This window comes from Lissotriton helveticus, chromosome 4_1 (genome assembly GCF_964261635.1).
Source record: "Lissotriton helveticus chromosome 4_1, aLisHel1.1, whole genome shotgun sequence".
NCBI classification, from domain to species: Eukaryota; Metazoa; Chordata; class Amphibia; order Caudata; family Salamandridae; genus Lissotriton; species Lissotriton helveticus.
The window spans coordinates 204,074,683-204,093,281 of record NC_136063.1 but is presented as its reverse complement, the minus strand read 5'-3'; the positions used below and the strand labels follow the sequence as shown (position 1 = coordinate 204,093,281).

Here is an 18,599-nt window from a genome sequence, read left to right as displayed (position 1 = left end):
GTAGAGGAGCTAGTAGTGTTTTAGGCTTCTGTGTATCATTAGCTTCTTTGTGACAGTCACCTATGAGCCAATTTAACCTTTATCCACATATTACAATACAAAAATTTGGTAGCCCTAAGACCCCATCTAGCGAGTTTTAGGCAAAGCTTATTATGATATAAACCATTGAAAGCAGAGGAATAAGTTGGTTTCTTATGTTCCGTTGACCCGTGTATTAGCATTATCTGTCTTAGCATTCAAACATGAGGGGGGGGGGGGAATAAAGCTTTTGTGTTTATGGGTTTTCATTCAACATGTGACCAATGCAAGCAAAACAAAGAGTTTTAAAAATTAAAATACGTCTATAAAAAACACTGTTGGGACCTTTTGGAGAGCTGACCGGGTAATCCGATAAATTCCAACTTTTGAAGGCAATATGGGGAACCCAAATGCATGAGAAACACAGCTATCTGCACAATAATTTTCACCGACATTATATAGCCCGGTTACAATCACCATAAAAAGAACACTGAGATGAACACAAACAATAAAAACCTTGCTTCATTTCCCAACGATGGCACCTAGCAAGGTCACTATGACAGGCATACTGAGAAACATGCTATATCTGGGGGCACCGAAGAGGAGCATATATATGCTCCAATGGGTGCAAATAGGCAGCAGCTCAGATGCTGTTAAATATCCCTAGAGTCTCACCAACTGGTAATGCTCTGGAGACTCTCCACTGGATCCCTATTGAGGAGAGGATCTCTTTTAAAGCCTTGTGCTACGTCCACAGAATATTGCAAGGCGAGTGCCAAAAGTGTCTTCGCCCCATAATACACTCCTACCACCCTACACGCTGTCCACAATCGGCCGGAACTGGCTTGGTCTGCATTCCAAAACTCAACAGAAAAAGCTTTGGGAGAATCTCCTTTAGATACCTGGCAGCAAAGCGGTGGAATTATCCATCTCTGTAGCCAAGACTGGAGACATCAGAATCTACCTTAAGGAAACTGCTTAAAACTTGGCTGTTTAGGAAAAATCTTCGTACCTAGTTTTCACCGCCCATATCCCCATAGGTATGTTTTTAGCCTTGACTGGAATTCAGTGAGGGGACACTCCGTAATGGAGTAACAAGTGCACTTTACAAGCTGCCATAACAAAACAAACAGAAAATGGGAACACCTAACTCCTCTCTCTAGTTTGGTTCACTCAATTGGTCAGCTAAAGGGTCACCAGACCCCTCCCAGTCCTCCTCGTCCTCCTCTGGCTGCCACTCAGGCCGAAAAGGAACCCCAGGATAGAACAATGGTACAAATGTGTTGGTCGACGCAGGTCCGGCTCAGTGTCCAGGTCAGGGTGGAGGCCGGGGTTGATGTCGGCCGGGGAAACGACCGACGTCGGAGGGGGCGGAGGTGTCGACAGTGGATTTGATGCCGGAGGTGTCCTAAGGTCGACCGGCGCTGATCCGGATTAAGGCCTGGATCCCTGGGGGCCCTGCAGCGCCAGGGCCAAAGCCGCCCTGTTCGAAGGCCTAGAACCTGTAGCCCAGTCCGCGGGGCCAAAAGGCGCGCTGGTGGGGTCGGGCTGCCCAAAGATCGAGTGGAGGGCTTTGTAAAAACTACAACATTGGGCAGGGGTCGCTCCGGCTCCCGGGAAGGGAGTGAGGCTCAGAGTCGATCCAACAGGCTCCGTGGGCGGAGCTGGAAGACTACCATCCGCAACCAGCGTAACATCGGCCGATCGACGGGGAGAACGCAAGGAGCAATGATGCTTCTTCACCTTCTTTTTGTGCTTAGACTTTTTTTTTTTTGAGAGTTTTATATAGCGCGAACTTGAACCGAACCGAATCAGTTATCAGAGCGCTTTACATAGCACCAGTTACGTTACATGAGGACACACTTTCATTTTTTAGGCACGGGCGATTAAGTGATTTGCCCAGAATCACAGGGGGGTTTTGGCGTCGTTACCGAGACTCGAACCAAGTTCCCCAGGTCCGAGGTCGAGCGCCTTAGCCGTTCGGCCAACCCCTCTCCCCCATACTTACCCGAAGACAAAGACTTCGACGATAAGTGGTGGTGATGACTCCACGCCGGTCCCGGGACCTCCCTCTCGACCGGGACCTCGAATGGGGCAGAGCGGATTGCCAGGTCTCGAGAAGATTTTGGGACTGTTCCCGCAAAGACTTTGGGTTCATGGCCCAGCAGTCTGAGCACGACTTCAGGTCGTGGTCTCGCTCCAAACACCAAAGGCGCACGAGGTGGGGGTCCATAACCAACATCAATTTGTGACAGGAGTCGCAAGCATTGAAGCCGGTTCAAGGACGGAACATCCCTACGTGCACCAGGACTCGAAAAGAAGTCGGCAAAAGTAAAAAAAAGTAGTAGTCAAAAAGTGACTAAAGGTACTGCTTTCTCCGGATCTGTGCTGGCTGGCGCGGAAAAAGTAAGAACTGACGTCAGCATGTGAGGGCGCCATCTAAGTAGATTCCACAACGTCACCCCGGAGATCACGACGCCGGAGTCAACCGACGCCACCAAGCGACGAGCAGGGGTACTGCTACGAAAAAAATTCTCCAGATCCAGTCTGACTCCTAGGGGTGATTCTAAGGTAAGGTATCTATATCCAATAGTCTCTTTCGGATATAGATTCATCCTCGAACTGCAAAAGTTTGCCCCACCAACCGCCATCACCTTAGTAAACACCTGAGTAGCCGAGGTGAAGCCAAAATGTGGAACAGCAAAATTGGCAAGTCTAGAACCCCCACTATGTATCAGGTTGCAACTGTGGGACTACAGGACAGCCACATGAGTGCATGCTTCCTGCAACACCAAAGATACCATCTAATGCTTCTAGTCCAGACATTAAGAACTTTGGCCACCAGGATGATTTGGAATTTGTTCTTCTATAAAAAGATATTCAGGCAGAGTAGAGCTAGCACCCACTGATCTGCAGTGATAGATGTGCAACAAGGTAGGCAAAACTAAATTCTGTACCCTACCGGTTGTGAATGGTTTTGCAAAGTGAAATCGAAGCAGTTTGGAATAAGCTACGGGAAAAGAGGTGGAGTAAGACAGCTGCCATTGGTGGCTTCCGTGGCCTCTGGCACCACCACGACCTCTGAAGCCACGAAAAACCTGGACCGGCTGCTAAACTAGTTGTGAGGGCGGCGACTGTCGACAGGCTAGACTCCACAAGTAACTTTTTAATTTTCTGTACTGGTGATGAAACTGGCAGGCCCATGAGATCAAGCCTAGGAAGAAGTGATCTGAAGAGTATTAGCACAGAGTTTGTCTTTTCTCCAAAAACTCTTAATCCATTGAAGGGCATAGGGACGCCTGATAATAATACTGGGTACAATGGCATGGCAAACACAATCCATTGTGGAGACAGTCCCATAACACATATCTGGCAGTGTCTTGTCTGTCCTGAAGTGTTTGGGGAAGGAATATGCTACTTACCAGAATGCATCTGTTCTTGGCATGTAGGGCTGCTGACATTCATATCTGTGCATAGATCGCCACCTAGTGTTGGGTCCGGATGATTGCACTTTGTTGTCCTGGAACAGTCTTCGAAGTATCACGAGATAGGTGACTCCTCCCCTGGACTACAGTGCGCCTGTGCATCTTCTCCATCCTCAGATTGTTTTTCGCCATTGTGGCAGAGATGGAGATATGAAAGTAAGAGATGGCCATGCCAGAGAGAATGCTGCAGCTGCTACAGGCACCGGGGAGGAGGGCGGGCGCGATATGAATGTGAGCAGCCCTACATGCCAAGAACAGATGCATACAGGTAAGTAGCATATTCCGTTCGAGGCATGTGGGCTGCTGAATTCATATCTGTGCATAGACTGAATAGCAGTATCTCCTCTAGCGGTGGCCACCTGTGCCAGCTGCAGCAGTTTGGAAAAGAGTTTTGAGGACAGCCTGGCCTACAGCAGCTTGCTGTTTTGCTTGTACGTCTACACAGTAGTGTTTAGTGAAGGTGTGTATGGTGGACCATGTGGCTGCCTTACAGATGTCTTCAAGAGGAATATTCCCTAGGAAAGCCATGGATGCCCCCATTTTGCGTGTAGAGTGTGCTCTAGGGGGGACAGTTAAAGTGCGTTTAGCTTTTAGATAACGTATTGGAATGCATTTAACTATCCATCTGGCTATTCCTGACTTTGAAATGGGATTCCTTTGTGTTGTGGTGCAAAAGCAACAAAGGGTTGTTTTGTTTTCCTAAATGATTTAGTTCTGTCGACATAGTAGAGTAGAGCTCTCCTTACATCTAGTGTGTGCAGGCCTCTCTCCGCTACGGACTGTGGATTCTGAAAGAATACTGGCAGTTCAATTGCTTGATTGATATGGAAATTGGACACTACTTTGGGCATGAATTTAGGGTTTGTTCGAAGGACTACCCTGTTAGCATGGACCTGCATGAAAGGTTCCTGAATTGTTAATGCTTGGAGTTCGCTCACTCTTCTGAGTGAGGTAATGGCAATTAGGAATGCAACTTTCCATGTTAAGAATTGTAATTCGCATGAATGTAGAGGTTCGAAAGGAGGTCCCATGAGTCTGGTGAGCACTGCATTGAGATTCCAGACTGGGGAAGGGGGGTGTCTCGGAGGGATCACCCTCTTTAAGCCTTCTATGAAGGCTTTGATTGCTGGCACTTTAAACAGTGAAAGGTGCTGCCTGTTTTGAAGGTATGCTGCTATAGCGGCAAGGTGTAGTCGTATAGAAGAGTATGCGAAGTTAGATCTTTGTAAATGCAGCAGGTAACATATAATGATCTGTATGGAAGCATCTAACGGGTTGATTTGGTTATTGTTGCAGTAAATAACAAATCTCTTCCATTTAGCTGCATAGCACGCTCGCGTGGTTGGTTTTCTTGCCTCCCTAATGATGTTCATGCAGTCTGGGGGCAAGTTAAGGTATCCGAACTCTAAGACCTCAGTAGCCAGATCGCTAGGTTAAGCTGATTGGGATCTGGGTGTCTTATTTCTCCATGGTTCTGAGTTAGAAGATGGGGAGCAAGGCACAGTCTTTGATGAGGAACTACTGAAAGTTCCAGGAAGGTTGTGTACCATGGTTGTCTGGCCCACGTGGGAGCAACTAGTATGAGGGTGAGCGAGTGTTGCCGCAGTTTGCGTGCCACCAGCGGAATCAGCGGTGCTGGGGGAAAAGCATACGCAAATCTGCCTGACCAGTTCATCCATATCGCATTGCCCAGTGACTGCGGATGTGGGAACCTGGTGACAAAGTACTGGCATTTGGAGTTTCTTTTGTGGCAAACAGGTCTACCTCTGGGTGACCCCATTCCTCGAAGAACGGCTGGAGAACCTGGGGGTGAATCTCCCATTCGTGTATTTGTTGGCTGTGCCTGCTGAGCAGGTCGGCAATCTGATTGTCCTTCCCTGGAAGGTGTTCTGCTAGGAGAAAGATGTTCTTTGGGATCGCCCACTTCCATATGCTCTGCGCCAGATGGGACAGCTGTGGAGAGTGAGTCCCCCCCTGTTTTTGGATATATTACATTGCGGTCATGTTGTCCGTCCGGATCAACACTGTCTTGTTGTACACGTATTTTTGAAAGGCTTTTAGGGCTAGGAATATCGCTAGCAACTCTAGTTGGTTGATATGCAAGTTTTTCTGTTTGGTTGTCCAGAGCCCTTGTACCGTATATTGGAGGAGAGGGGCTCCCCAGCCTGTCAGTGATGCGTCCGCTGTTAGTACTAGTTGTGGAACCGGCTCTTGGAACAGTCGCCCTTTGGAAAGGTTTTGTGGGTTCCATCACTGCAGAGAGTTCTGAGCGCGACTGTCCACCAACACTAGGTCTTTTAGTTGTCCACGAGCCTGGTTCCATTGCCTTGCTAGGCATTCCTGTAATGGGCGCATCTGAAGTCTGGCATGGGGGACAATGAATATGCAGGAGGCCATCATGCCTATGAGCTGCATGAAGACTTGAGCTGGCAGGGAGTGTTTTGGCTGGAATTTGCGAATTGAGTGTCTGCATGCTGGCTATCCTTGCTGTGTTTGGATATGCCTTTGCCACTGAGGTATTTATAGTGGCTCCCAGGTATTGCTGTACGTGGGAAGGTTGCAGATGCGATTTGGTGTAGTTGATTGAAAAGCCTAGGCTGGATTGTTTGGGATGTGTGTGCTGCACATTGTTGGTACGATTTCGCTTGTATTAGCCAATCGTCCAGGTAAGGGTACACATGGATGTGTTGCCTCCTGAGATACGCTGCCACGGTCGCTCAGACGTGAGTCCCTTGCTCACTTTGCCACTGGATTCAAGCAAGCCGGGCTGAAGACGGCTGGAATGCTGGAAACCGGTCCTCGGAAGCTTGTTTCCGGTCCTGGGAAGGCATGGCTTGGCAGTTTGGGCTGGACTGTTCCCATGAGGCACAGGGTCAGACTGATTTGCATATAGCCATGTCTGAACTGGGGTGGCAGAGTGGGCTAAAGAACGGTGATGGATCAAACTCAGATCTTTTGACTGGGTGTGAGTGTTTGATTCGTTCAGATGCTCCGTCCATCACCACCCCCTTTTGTTCCGCCACGGTCGCTAAGCATTTTGTAAATACTCTTGGAGCCGTGGTAACCCCGAAGGGCAAAACCTTGAATTGGTAGTGTTGACCTTCTATTGTGAACCTGAAGTATTTTCTGTGGGCTGGATGGATGGGTATGTGAAAGTACGCATCTTTGAGGTCTAGCGTTGCTAGGAAGTCTCCTTGCTGTAGCAACGGGAGCACTTGTTGTAGTGTGATCATATGGAAGTGCTCCGATAGTATGTATTGATTCAGGGGCCTGAGGTCCAATATTGGTCTGAGAGACCCGTCCTTCTTTGGAATAAGGAAGTATAGGGAGTATACTCCTTTCCCTTGTTGGTGGAAAGGGACTTGCTCTATGGCCCCCTTTTCCAGCATGCATTCTACCTCTTGTTGTTGAAGGGTGAGGTGCTATGCGGACATCGGACGATGTCTGGGTGGTATGTTTGGTGGTGTAGAAGTCAGTTCTAGGCAATAACCAGACGGGATAATTTCTCTCATCCACCTGTCCGTGGAAATTGCGTGCCAGACAGGTAGGAACTGTTGTAGTCTGCCTCCGACTGGTGTTAAGTGGTCTGGAGGCAGCGTAATGAAGTCACTGTTTTGTGGCAGTGGAGGCCCTGGTGTTATTGCCTCCACGTCCTCTTCCCTTATTACTGTTACCTCTGTAACCACCGCTGGCTGTGTTCTTTGTGAAGGAGCCTTGTGTGTTACCCTTGTATGAGGCAGATGTTTGTGAAGCATTCCCTCGTGTATTTGCTCTGTATGAGGAGCGACGAAAGGAGCCCCTATGTTGCAGAAATTGCAATGCACCCATATATTTTGCGGTTTCTGGGTCCTTTTTCATTTTATCCAAGATGGTGTCTACCGCAGGGCCTAATAGGAAGTCTTGATTGACAGGTTGGTTGAGAATGGTGGACTGCACCTCATTCTTAAAACCGGAAATACGCAGCCATGCATGTCTGCGTAGCAGGAAACTAGTATTAATAGACCTAGCTGCGGTGTCTGCAGCGTCGAGCGCACATTTGATGGAGGCGTTTGATATGAATTTACCCTCCTGAATGAGATCATTGGCCTGTGCTTTGAAAGGCTCGGGCAAGTGTTGCATAAGGCTCTCGAGCTGATCATAGTGTGCCCTGTCGTAACGAGCCAGTAGGGCTTGTGTGTTAGCAATCCTCCAGGAGTTGGATGCTTGTGCAGCTACCCTTTTGCCTGATGCCTCTAGGATTTTTGACTCCTTGTCAGGGGGAGGTGCTTCCCCTGTTGTCGGAGTTGGCTCGTTTTCGTGCGTTAGCAACTACCAGTGAGTCTAGAGGCAACTGTCCCTTGATGTAAGTAGGGTCTGAAAGAGCCGGTCTATATATTTTTTCTATTCTGGGATTGATTACCGGTGCCCTGGCTGTGTCCTTAAATACGTCGGGTGCGTGTTTTAGAACTCCCTTTAACATGGGAAGAGTTTTGACACTTTTTTCTGCAGTAGTAAATGTGTCAAACAGGAAGTCTTCTTCTACAGGGTCGCTGTGCATGTCCACGCTGTGGAATTGTGCTGCCCTGTCAATAAGCTGGTTGAAAACTACTGAGTCATCAGCGGGTGATGGCCTAGTAGGGTAAGTGGGAACATCAGGGATGGGATGGGTGTCATAAGGGTCTGTTGGTTCTTCCTAAGGTTCCTCCTGAGGAGGATCTTGTGGGAAATCATATAGAGGTTGTGGTTCATACCCTGCGTCCCCCTCACCGTCCCAGTGGTAAGAAGGTGATGTAGGTGCAAAAGGTGTGGCAGGCATAATGGGTTGAAAAGGGCTGATGGGTCTTGATGGAGAAGTCCCAAAGTCCTTTCTCTTTAGTGGAGTAGGTGAATCAGGTTGAAAGTCCAAGGGCCTCTTTTTCCTATGTAGGACGGTAACTTTACCAGTCTCTGGGTTAATATATATTTTGGCTTGGTCGTCTGATGGATCTGGGTGGAATAGTTCTTCCTCTACAGTCCTGGGTTTAGTGTTTGACTTCTTGTGGTCAGCAACACTAGTTTTTTCGATGACTTTTGGAATTTTGTTGGACTTTTTAGGCTCGGGGCCTGATTTCAGGTCGACAAATTTTTTCGCTTCTGTAGGAGAGTAGAGTCTGCAATCCTATGATCACCCAGATTTTTGCTTTTTGCTTCACTGGTTTACGACTTTCCCTGGCTGTGGGCCTGCTAATCAGACCCACAGCCTAGCTGTTCTCTCTATCCAAATTGTACTCAGGTACTGAATTGGCCCTGGGCCCTCTCTGAGTCCCTGTACCCAGGGCTGAGGGGCACCCAGAAGTCTCCCAGGGGCTGCATCATGTATTATGCCACCCTGGGCTGACTAACTAAATCTGACACAACTGGCTGCACGACAGCTGGGGCAAGGTGGTGTAATCACCCTTTGCTGTAGATATAGTATTCCTATATCTAAACCTAAATGGGCACACAGATCTCCTATCAGTCACTCCTATGGCAGGCCTTAACAATCCTGAAGGCAGAGTGCTTGGAATCGTGTGAGATGGTGCTCTGTCATGAGCTGAGCCAGACCCCATCTAGCGAGTTTTAGGCAAAGCTTATTATGATATAAACCATTGAAAGCAGAGGAATAAGTTGGTTTCTTATGTTCCGTTGACCCGTGTATTAGCATTATCTGTCTTAGCATTCAAACATGAGGGGGGGGGGGGGGAATAAAGCTTTTGTGTTTATGGGTTTTCATTCAACATGTGACCAATGCAAGCAAAACAAAGAGTTTTAAAAATTAAAATACGTCTATAAAAAACACTGTTGGGACCTTTTGGAGAGCTGACCGGGTATTCCGATAAATTCCAACTTTTGAAGGCAATATGGGGAACCCAAATGCATGAGAAACACAGCTATCTGCACAATAATTTTCACCGACATTATATAGCCCGGTTACAATCACCATAAAAAGAACACTGAGATGAACACAAACAATAAAAACCTTGCTTCATTTCCCAACGATGGCACCTAGCAAGGTCACTATGACAGGCATACTGAGAAACATGCTATATCTGGGGGCACCGAAGAGGAGCATATATATGCCCCAATGGGTGCAAATAGGCAGCAGCTCAGATGCTGTTAAATATCCCTAGAGTCTCACCAACTGGTAATGCTCTGGAGACTCTCCACTGGATCCCTATTGAGGAGAGGATCTCTTTTAAAGCCTTGTGCTACGTCCACAGAATATTGCAAGGCGAGTGCCAAAAGTGTCTTCGCCCCATAATACACTCCTACCACCCTACACGCTGTCCACAATCGGCCGGAACTGGCTTGGTCTGCATTCCAAAACTCAACAGAAAAAGCTTTGGGAGAATCTCCTTTAGATACCTGGCAGCAAAGCGGTGGAATTATCCATCTCTGTAGCCAAGACTGGAGACATCAGAATCTACCTTAAGGAAACTGCTTAAAACTTGGCTGTTTAGGAAAAATCTTCGTACCTAGTTTTCACCGCCCATATCCCCATAGGTATGTTTTTAGCCTTGACTGGAATTCAGTGAGGGGACACTCCGTAATGGAGTAACAAGTGCACTTTACAAGCTGCCATAACAAAACAAACAGAAAATGGGAACACCTAACTCCTCTCTCTAGTTTGGTTCACTCAATTGGTCAGCTAAAGGGTCACCAGACCCCTCCCAGTCCTCCTCGTCCTCCTCTGGCTGCCACTCAGGCCGAAAAGGAACCCCAGGATAGAACAATGGTACAAATGTGTTGGTCGACGCAGGTCCGGCTCCGTGTCCAGGTCAGGGTGGAGGCCGGGGTTGATGTCGGCCGGGGAAACGACCGACGTCGGAGGGGGCGGAGGTGTCGACAGTGGATTTGATGCCGGAGGTGTCCTAAGGTCGACCGGCGCTGATCCGGATTAAGGCCTGGATCCCTGGGGGCCCTGCAGCGCCAGGGCCAAAGCCGCCCTGTTCGAAGGCCTAGAACCTGTAGCCCAGTCCGCGGGGCCAAAAGGCGCGCTGGTGGGGTCGGGCTGCCCAAAGATCGAGTGGAGGGCTTTGTAAAAACTACAACATTGGGCAGGGGTCGCTCCGGCTCCCGGGAAGGGAGTGAGGCTCAGAGTCGATCCAACAGGCTCCGTGGGCGGAGCTGGAAGACTACCATCCGCAACCAGCGTAACATCGGCCGATCGACGGGGAGAACGCAAGGAGCAATGATGCTTCTTCACCTTCTTTTTGTGCTTAGACTTTTTTTTTTTTGAGAGTTTTATATAGCGCGAACTTGAACCGAACCGAATCAGTTATCAGAGCGCTTTACATAGCACCAGTTACGTTACATGAGGACACACTTTCATTTTTTAGGCACGGGCGATTAAGTGATTTGCCCAGAATCACAGGGGGGTTTTGGCGTCGTTACCGAGACTCGAACCAAGTTCCCCAGGTCCGAGGTCGAGCGCCTTAGCCGTTCGGCCAACCCCTCTCCCCCATACTTACCCGAAGACAAAGACTTCGACGATAAGTGGTGGTGATGACTCCACGCCGGTCCCGGGACCTCCCTCTCGACCGGGACCTCGAATGGGGCAGAGCGGATTGCCAGGTCTCGAGAAGATTTTGGGACTGTTCCCGCAAAGACTTTGGGTTCATGGCCCAGCAGTCTGAGCACGACTTCAGGTCGTGGTCTCGCTCCAAACACCAAAGGCGCACGAGGTGGGGGTCCATAACCAACATCAATTTGTGACAGGAGTCGCAAGCCTTGAAGCCGGTTCAAGGACGGAACATCCCTACGTGCACCAGGACTCGAAAAGAAGTCGGCAAAAGTAAAAAAAAGTAGTAGTCAAAAAGTGACTAAAGGTACTGCTTTCTCCGGATCTGTGCTGGCTGGCGCGGAAAAAGTAAGAACTGACGTCAGCATGTGAGGGCGCCATCTAAGTAGATTCCACAACGTCACCCCGGAGATCACGACGCCGGAGTCAACCGACGCCACCAAGCGACGAGCAGGGGTACTGCTACGAAAAAAATTCTCCAGATCCAGTCTGACTCCTAGGGGTGATTCTAAGGTAAGGTATCTATATCCAATAGTCTCTTTCGGATATAGATTCATCCTCGAACTGCAAAAGTTTGCCCCACCAACCGCCATCACCTTAGTAAACACCTGAGTAGCCGAGGTGAAGCCAAAATGTGGAACAGCAAAATTGGCAAGTCTAGAACCCCCACTATGTATCAGGTTGCAACTGTGGGACTACAGGACAGCCACATGAGTGCATGCTTCCTGCAACACCAAAGATACCATCTAATGCTTCTAGTCCAGACATTAAGAACTTTGGCCACCAGGATGATTTGGAATTTGTTCTTCTATAAAAAGATATTCAGGCAGAGTAGAGCTAGCACCCACTGATCTGCAGTGATAGATGTGCAACAAGGTAGGCAAAACTAAATTCTGTACCCTACCGGTTGTGAATGGTTTTGCAAAGTGAAATCGAAGCAGTTTGGAATAAGCTACGGGAAAAGAGGTGGAGTAAGACAGCTGCCATTGGTGGCTTCCGTGGCCTCTGGCACCACCACGACCTCTGAAGCCACGAAAAACCTGGACCGGCTGCTAAACTAGTTGTGAGGGCGGCGACTGTCGACAGGCTAGACTCCACAAGTAACTTTTTAATTTTCTGTACTGGTGATGAAACTGGCAGGCCCATGAGATCAAGCCTAGGAAGAAGTGATCTGAAGAGTATTAGCACAGAGTTTGTCTTTTCTCCAAAAACTCTTAATCCATTGAAGGGCATAGGGACGCCTGATAATAATACTGGGTACAATGGCATGGCAAACACAATCCATTGTGGAGACAGTCCCATAACACATATCTGGCAGTGTCTTGTCTGTCCTGAAGTGTTTGGGGAAGGAATATGCTACTTACCAGAATGCATCTGTTCTTGGCATGTAGGGCTGCTGACATTCATATCTGTGCATAGATCGCCACCTAGTGTTGGGTCCGGATGATTGCACTTTGTTGTCCTGGAACAGTCTTCGAAGTATCACGAGATAGGTGACTCCTCCCCTGGACTACAGTGCGCCTGTGCATCTTCTCCATCCTCAGATTGTTTTTCGCCATTGTGGCAGAGATGGAGATATGAAAGTAAGAGATGGCCATGCCAGAGAGAATGCTGCAGCTGCTACAGGCACCGGGGAGGAGGGCGGGCGCGATATGAATGTGAGCAGCCCTACATGCCAAGAACAGATGCATACAGGTAAGTAGCATATTCCGTTCGAGGCATGTGGGCTGCTGAATTCATATCTGTGCATAGACTGAATAGCAGTATCTCCTCTAGCGGTGGCCACCTGTGCCAGCTGCAGCAGTTTGGAAAAGAGTTTTGAGGACAGCCTGGCCTACAGCAGCTTGCTGTTTTGCTTGTACGTCTACACAGTAGTGTTTAGTGAAGGTGTGTATGGTGGACCATGTGGCTGCCTTACAGATGTCTTCAAGAGGAATATTCCCTAGGAAAGCCATGGATGCCCCCATTTTGCGTGTAGAGTGTGCTCTAGGGGGGACAGTTAAAGTGCGTTTAGCTTTTAGATAACGTATTGGAATGCATTTAACTATCCATCTGGCTATTCCTGACTTTGAAATGGGATTCCTTTGTGTTGTGGTGCAAAAGCAACAAAGGGTTGTTTTGTTTTCCTAAATGATTTAGTTCTGTCGACATAGTAGAGTAGAGCTCTCCTTACATCTAGTGTGTGCAGGCCTCTCTCCGCTACGGACTGTGGATTCTGAAAGAATACTGGCAGTTCAATTGCTTGATTGATATGGAAATTGGACACTACTTTGGGCATGAATTTAGGGTTTGTTCGAAGGACTACCCTGTTAGCATGGACCTGCATGAAAGGTTCCTGAATTGTTAATGCTTGGAGTTCGCTCACTCTTCTGAGTGAGGTAATGGCAATTAGGAATGCAACTTTCCATGTTAAGAATTGTAATTCGCATGAATGTAGAGGTTCGAAAGGAGGTCCCATGAGTCTGGTGAGCACTGCATTGAGATTCCAGACTGGGGAAGGGGGGTGTCTCGGAGGGATCACCCTCTTTAAGCCTTCTATGAAGGCTTTGATTGCTGGCACTTTAAACAGTGAAAGGTGCTGCCTGTTTTGAAGGTATGCTGCTATAGCGGCAAGGTGTAGTCGTATAGAAGAGTATGCGAAGTTAGATCTTTGTAAATGCAGCAGGTAACATATAATGATCTGTATGGAAGCATCTAACGGGTTGATTTGGTTATTGTTGCAGTAAATAACAAATCTCTTCCATTTAGCTGCATAGCACGCTCGCGTGGTTGGTTTTCTTGCCTCCCTAATGATGTTCATGCAGTCTGGGGGCAAGTTAAGGTATCCGAACTCTAAGACCTCAGTAGCCAGATCGCTAGGTTAAGCTGATTGGGATCTGGGTGTCTTATTTCTCCATGGTTCTGAGTTAGAAGATGGGGAGCAAGGCACAGTCTTTGAAGAGGAACTACTGAAAGTTCCAGGAAGGTTGTGTACCATGGTTGTCTGGCCCACGTGGGAGCAACTAGTATGAGGGTGAGCGAGTGTTGCCGCAGTTTGCGTGCCACCAGCGGAATCAGCGGTGCTGGGGGAAAAGCATACGCAAATCTGCCTGACCAGTTCATCCATATCGCATTGCCCAGTGACTGCGGATGTGGGAACCTGGTGGCAAAGTACTGGCATTTGGAGTTTCTTTTGTGGCAAACAGGTCTACCTCTGGGTGACCCCATTCCTCGAAGAACGGCTGGAGAACCTGGGGGTGAATCTCCCATTCGTGTATTTGTTGGCTGTGCCTGCTGAGCAGGTCGGCAATCTGATTGTCCTTCCCTGGAAGGTGTTCTGCTAGGAGAAAGATGTTCTTTGGGATCGCCCACTTCCATATGCTCTGCGCCAGATGGGACAGCTGTGGAGAGTGAGTCCCCCCCTGTTTTTGGATATATTACATTGCGGTCATGTTGTCCGTCCGGATCAACACTGTCTTGTTGTACACGTATTTTTGAAAGGCTTTTAGGGCTAGGAATATCGCTAGCAACTCTAGTTGGTTGATATGCAAGTTTTTCTGTTTGGTTGTCCAGAGCCCTTGTACCGTATATTGGAGGAGAGGGGCTCCCCAGCCTGTCAGTGATGCGTCCGCTGTTAGTACTAGTTGTGGAACCGGCTCTTGGAACAGTCGCCCTTTGGAAAGGTTTTGTGGGTTCCATCACTGCAGAGAGTTCTGAGCGCGACTGTCCACCAACACTAGGTCTTTTAGTTGTCCACGAGCCTGGTTCCATTGCCTTGCTAGGCATTCCTGTAATGGGCGCATCTGAAGTCTGGCATGGGGGACAATGAATATGCAGGAGGCCATCATGCCTATGAGCTGCATGAAGACTTGAGCTGGCAGGGAGTGTTTTGGCTGGAATTTGCGAATTGAGTGTCTGCATGCTGGCTATCCTTGCTGTGTTTGGATATGCCTTTGCCACTGAGGTATTTATAGTGGCTCCCAGGTATTGCTGTACGTGGGAAGGTTGCAGATGCGATTTGGTGTAGTTGATTGAAAAGCCTAGGCTGGATTGTTTGGGATGTGTGTGCTGCACATTGTTGGTACGATTTCGCTTGTATTAGCCAATCGTCCAGGTAAGGGTACACATGGATGTGTTGCCTCCTGAGATACGCTGCCACGGTCGCTCAGACGTGAGTCCCTTGCTCACTTTGCCACTGGATTCAAGCAAGCCGGGCTGAAGACGGCTGGAATGCCGGAAACCGGTCCTCGGAAGCTTGTTTTCGGTCCTGGGAAGGCATGGCTTGGCAGTTTGGGCTGGACTGTTCCCATGAGGCACAGGGTCAGACTGATTTGCATATAGCCATGTCTGAACTGGGGTGGCAGAGTGGGCTAAAGAACGGTGATGGATCAAACTCAGATCTTTTGACTGGGTGTGAGTGTTTGATTCGTTCAGATGCTCCGTCCATCACCACCCCCTTTTGTTCCGCCACGGTCGCTAAGCATTTTGTAAATACTCTTGGAGCCGTGGTAACCCCGAAGGGCAAAACCTTGAATTGGTAGTGTTGACCTTCTATTGTGAACCTGAAGTATTTTCTGTGGGCTGGATGGATGGGTATGTGAAAGTACGCATCTTTGAGGTCTAGCGTTGCTAGGAAGTCTCCTTGCTGTAGCAACGGGAGCACTTGTTGTAGTGTGATCATATGGAAGTGCTCCGATAGTATGTATTGATTCAGGGGCCTGAGGTCCAATATTGGTCTGAGAGACCCGTCCTTCTTTGGAATAAGGAAGTATAGGGAGTATACTCCTTTCCCTTGTTGGTGGAAAGGGACTTGCTCTATGGCCCCCTTTTCCAGCATGCATTCTACCTCTTGTTGTTGAAGGGTGAGGTGCTATGCGGACATCGGACGATGTCTGGGTGGTATGTTTGGTGGTGTAGAAGTCAGTTCTAGGCAATAACCAGACTGGATAATTTCTCTCATCCACCTGTCCGTGGAAATTGCGTGCCAGACAGGTAGGAACTGTTGTAGTCTGCCTCCGACTGGTGTTAAGTGGTCTGGAGGCAGCGTAATGAAGTCACTGTTTTGTGGCAGTGGAGGCCCTGGTGTTATTGCCTCCACGTCCTCTTCCCTTATTACTGTTACCTCTGTAACCACCGCTGGCTGTGTTCTTTGTGAAGGAGCCTTGTGTGTTACCCTTGTATGAGGCAGATGTTTGTGAAGCATTCCCTCGTGTATTTGCTCTGTATGAGGAGCGACGAAAGGAGCCCCTATGTTGCAGAAATTGCAATGCACCCATATATTTTGCGGTTTCTGGGTCCTTTTTCATTTTATCCAAGATGGTGTCTACCGCAGGGCCTAATAGGAAGTCTTGATTGACAGGTTGGTTGAGAATGGTGGACTGCACCTCATTCTTAAAACCGGAAATACGCAGCCATGCATGTCTGCGTAGCAGGAAACTAGTATTAATAGACCTAGCTGCGGTGTCTGCAGCGTCGAGCGCACATTTGATGGAGGCGTTTGATATGAATTTACCCTCCTGAATGAGATCATTGGCCTGTGCTTTGAAAGGCTCGGGCAAGTGTTGCATAAGGCTCTCGAGCTGATCATAGTGTGCCCTGTCGTAACGAGCCAGTAGGGCTTGTGTGTTAGCAATCCTCCAGGAGTTGGATGCTTGTGCAGCTACCCTTTTGCCTGATGCCTCTAGGATTTTTGACTCCTTGTCAGGGGGAGGTGCTTCCCCTGTTGTCGGAGTTGGCTCGTTTTCGTGCGTTAGCAACTACCAGTGAGTCTAGAGGCAACTGTCCCTTGATGTAAGTAGGGTCTGAAAGAGCCGGTCTATATATTTTTTCTATTCTGGGATTGATAACCGGTGCCCTGGCTGTGTCCTTAAATACGTCGGGTGCGTGTTTTAGAACTCCCTTTAACATGGGAAGAGTTTTGACACTTTTTTCTGCAGTAGTAAATGTGTCAAACAGGAAGTCTTCTTCTACAGGGTCGCTGTGCATGTCCACGCTGTGGAATTGTGCTGCCCTGTCAATAAGCTGGTTGAAAACTACTGAGTCATCAGCGGGTGATGGCCTAGTAGGGTAAGTGGGAACATCAGGGATGGGATGGGTGTCATAAGGGTCTGTTGGTTCTTCCTAAGGTTCCTCCTGAGGAGGATCTTGTGGGAAATCATATAGAGGTTGTGGTTCATACCCTGCGTCCCCCTCACCGTCCCAGTGGTAAGAAGGTGATGTAGGTGCAAAAGGTGTGGCAGGCATAATGGGTTGAAAAGGGCTGATGGGTCTTGATGGAGAAGTCCCAAAGTCCTTTCTCTTTAGTGGAGTAGGTGAATCAGGTTGAAAGTCCAAGGGCCTCTTTTTCCTATGTAGGACGGTAACTTTACCAGTCTCTGGGTTAATATATATTTTGGCTTGGTCGTCTGATGGATCTGGGTGGAATAGTTCTTCCTCTACAGTCCTGGGTTTAGTGTTTGACTTCTTGTGGTCAGCAACACTAGTTTTTTCGATGACTTTTGGAATTTTGTTGGACTTTTTAGGCTCGGGGCCTGATTTCAGGTCGACAAATTTTTTCGCTTCTGTAGGAGAGTAGGGTCTGCAATCCTATGATCACCCAGATTTTTGCTTTTTGCTTCACTGGTTTACGACTTTCCCTGGCTGTGGGCCTGCTAATCAGACCCACAGCCTAGCTGTTCTCTCTATCCAAATTGTACTCAGGTACTGAATTGGCCCTGGGCCCTCTCTGAGTCCCTGTACCCAGGGCTGAGGGGCACCCAGAAGTCTCCCAGGGGCTGCATCATGTATTATGCCACCCTGGGCTGACTAACTAAATCTGACACAACTGGCTGCACGACAGCTGGGGCAAGGTGGTGTAATCACCCTTTGCTGTAGATATAGTATTCCTATATCTAAACCTAAATGGGCACACAGATCTCCTATCAGTCACTCCTATGGCAGGCCTTAACAATCCTGAAGGCAGAGTGCTTGGAATCGTGTGAGATGGTGCTCTGTCATGAGCTGAGCCTGTCTGCGGCTTTCGGGATCTATCCCATAGCCGTTTCCATGATATCGCATACCATATACTCTTAAGTGCATTATAATCCTCGCGGTTATATGCCAACTCTGGTATCGCTTTATCAAAACATGTCGAGTAAGGTGTCATACGAATTGGAATACTAACCCCTCGCCAATTCTGGCGACGGGGTTAGCATTCCACCCTTCTAGAGGGACACGACATGTATGTAACCTGTAACCCCGGTTAAAGTCAGACAGAGCCTTAGCTCCACAAAATGGATGCTGCCACCGAGACACACGTCTGCCCTCCTGCTGCTGGGAGTCCTCCCAGGGCAGGAGGCAAAGACAAAGGGTTTCCTGCCAGGGGCAGTGCCAGCACCGTCCCAGACAGGGTTTTGTGTATTCTAGGTAGGCAGGGCTTCAGAGGAAGGTGACTGCAAGTGGCACCCCGGTGCTCACTGTGCATAGGCCGGCTGAAACCAGTTCCAGGGGCACTCCAGCCCCTGGCCTGGGGAAAGCCCGCCAAAGGAGAGGGGTGTAACCACCCCCTTCCTAGTCCCACCCATAGGGCAGGACTTAGTCGCGTGCCAGCCCCCTTTTTT

The 18,599-nt window shown here is 48.8% G+C and overlaps 1 protein-coding gene across 4 annotated transcripts in view; it reads right to left on the bottom strand.

The window, feature by feature from the left end:
* AGO2 (argonaute RISC catalytic component 2) overlaps nucleotides 1–18,599 on the bottom strand; it is a 472,903-nt gene that overhangs the window by 214,529 nt on the left and 239,775 nt on the right. The window lies entirely within an intron of this gene.